Source organism: Cydia fagiglandana, chromosome 15 (genome assembly GCF_963556715.1).
Source record: "Cydia fagiglandana chromosome 15, ilCydFagi1.1, whole genome shotgun sequence".
Taxonomy (NCBI): domain Eukaryota; kingdom Metazoa; phylum Arthropoda; class Insecta; order Lepidoptera; family Tortricidae; genus Cydia; species Cydia fagiglandana.
The window spans coordinates 16,781,875-16,784,917 of record NC_085946.1 but is presented as its reverse complement, the minus strand read 5'-3'; the positions used below and the strand labels follow the sequence as shown (position 1 = coordinate 16,784,917).

Genomic DNA, 3,043 nt, shown 5'->3' with positions numbered 1-3,043 from the left:
GAAAAAAATTGCTCTAATTATGATAAAAATTAACATCTGAGGATCCGAAAGGTACCTTAATATTAATTGGTAGTCAAAGATTGGAAGAATGGCAGCCACTTTGAATTTATTCGCCCAAGGCTCCCAAATTAAAAAAAAAAATTATCCACACCTCCAGGGATAGAGCAAACTCGGATTAATTAGTATGGTATTTATTTTAATATACATACAGGTATTTAATTGTAATTTATTTTATTTATAAATTGAAGGTATTAAAATTATTTCCAGCTTGCTGGGAATTAACACCACAAAATTATTTGGATTTACCAGAGTTTGAAGCTAAGCGACACATATATTGTTGATAAAAATAAACGCTTGCGTTTGTGTCTGAAGGAGAATATTTTGAAGGTAAATATGTTTTGTTTGAGTTAATGGATTGTATAGTCCATCAAGCCGTTTCCGTCAGTAGAAAAAATGCGGCAAATTAAAAAATGTAGGCGCGAAGGGTTATCGCTCCATTGAAAGTTAGAATTTCGCGCATTTTTCAGTTGTTTGACAGACTATAGTTTTAATTTTTGAGTGAGTTAGATAAATGATGCAAAAAAATATTTGTCAACATATTTTTGGGCCAACCTGTGTTGTAGGAATTCATTTGGATGTTGTAGGTAAACCAAGGTACGAAATTAAATAAATAAAAATCAATTAATTTCACGTGATATTTGTTTATTGTTACATTCAGACGATATAGTTACTTCACATTTCTACTGAGCAGACGGAGGTTTAAATGTAATTTTAAACTCTAAGTCATTTGTGATTATTAGTAAGTATAAACTATAAAATAAAATGCTCTCTAATTGTACCAAATTTATGCCGTCGCAAAAATTCAAAAATTGCTACAAGTTCAACAATGAAACATTTCGGATACTTCTCATATTTAAATATAGGAATCAGAATTTTCCATTTCCAAAATTAAAGTTTCTTTTGCTTTCTGTGAAATCGTATTGATATTTTTGAGAACTTTTAGGAAAATTTCCGCAATATTCACATCGTTAGCGATTGAGTAAAAATAATAAACATTTAAAAAGAAAATGGTCAAATAATATCGCAATAAAGTTTAATCAAATAAATAAATGCAAAAAGTCAGATTTTTTTTTTCGATTCTCGCTTAGTACAATATGTATATTCATAAATAATTATTTTGCTTCGATCTTAAAAGTAATCTTAAAAGGTTAGAATGTCATAACGGTCCAGAAATACTGCAGGAATATGTTATTATTTTATCTCGATTAGCCCCTTAAATCACAAGGCAGGTTAAAATTAAATTAACTTTTGGCCTGTTTTTGCGTTTTTTCCCAAAAAATCACCAGAACAATCGAGCGTCATGGAGGCTTGAACTCAAAACTTTTTTGTGCTAGGGTTATAGTATCAACTATCTGTGAAAAACAGAAGAATCCACCTGTGGCGATATAGACAGTTGTGCTAGATTATAGCTGTAACACACGGGCGTACCAGACCGTCTTGGTCCAGTACGAGGCCTGTTCGACCGATTGGAAGGTCCGCCGTACGTCTGTTAAAGAAGCAGCTACAATTAAGAGGGAGAAAGAAATATGCTAACCGAACCAAGTCCGTCCGGTAATGCCCGTTAGTTATAGGTTTTAGATGTTTAGAATTTAGTCTAGTTGTTGTAATGAGTTATTATTATACATCACAGCGCCCACAGCTATAGCGCCGATTATGACTGCTGCGAGAGCGTACCACTTCGTTTTCTTTCTGAAAGCAAAAACAGTCGATCAAGTACACAAAATAGTCTTCTAAGTTTCGTCTAGTCAACTCTATGACTGCTGCTCGACGCAAAGTAGGCGCAACTGTGCAGCGACGCCATTTTTCATAGCGCTGATTAGACACCGACGTTCAAAACATGCTAGTGTAAGGAGGCTATAAAAATTTTTGCTGCTGCTCGAGGCAACAAACTGCACAAAGACGCTATTTCCATAGCGCTGACTAGACGCGCCGAATAGTATAGTATAGTGTAGTACAGGTACTACGTCTTTGTGCAGTTTGTTGCCTCGAGCAGCAGCAAAAATTTTTATAGCCTCCTTACACTAGCATTCTATAGTATTCGGGGTAGTATAGTGTAATAGTGTAGTATAGTACCTATAGTAGAATAGTGTGAGGGTGTCAAAGAGCTAGTTAGAGGTAAGAAGAAGAAGAAGAGAGGTATAGATATATCAAAGAACCTGTCTGCAGACGACCGAGGCGTTGGTAGTTTATCTGCTTGCGATGTGAGGTCACATCGGTGGGGGGTCACTGGGCGCCCAGATGGGGTCACACCCAGCCTTGGAGGCCTGTAATAAACACAATAAATATGGTATATTTCCTAGAGATTATTCAATATTAGACGCGAGTGCACGCAGGTGCCATTGTAGATAATAAGTTTTTGCCAAAAATTTCTTTTTTGGTATTCTAGTTTTCATCTCTGTTTTTGCGTTTCATTCCACAGTCAACGATTCTAAAAACAATTAGGTTGCGTTGTTTTAACATAGAGTCCCTATGGCCACCTCGTGTCTCCATCATCAGATCAGCTCTATGCCATAATATTGCATTGTCACTCATAAATTTTCAGATTAATTGGAAGTTGGGAAGTGGGTCAAATTTAACTTGCAAGATTTGACCCGTACATTCATAAGTACATAGTTACCTCCATAAATACCATTGCAAGTTAATAAAAAGCTTGTAAAATACGTCCCACGCGTCCGTGCCAGAGGGGCTACCGCGAAAACAGAAATTAGCAAATTGCGGAGATGTTTTTCTTTTACTCCAATGAAGGCGTAATTCGAGTGACAGTGAAAAATGCCCGCAATTTGCGAACTTCGATTTTCGCGGTTATAGCCCAGTTAGCGTTGCTCATACTATTTTTCGTTAACCCGCTCACCCGCTCCGTGCAACTTAGGGCTTGCATTCCGGAATTCCGGAATTTCGAAATTCCGGAATCTCGGACAAATTTTCCGATATTACAATTCCGGAATTGATACAACTGAATATCGAAAATTCCGGAATTGGATTT

General features: G+C 36.4%; 1 long non-coding RNA gene across 1 annotated transcript; it reads right to left on the bottom strand.

Moving 5' to 3' along the window:
• Positions 1-685: 685 nt before the first annotated feature.
• LOC134671523 (uncharacterized) lies at positions 686-2,325 on the bottom strand. The gene is made up of 2 exons (XR_010099231.1): positions 2,217-2,325; positions 686-1,749 (listed from the first exon to the last, which is right to left on the bottom strand). It is a non-coding gene; the product is annotated as an uncharacterized LOC134671523 (long non-coding RNA).
• Between the last annotated feature and the right edge of the window lie 718 nt (positions 2,326-3,043).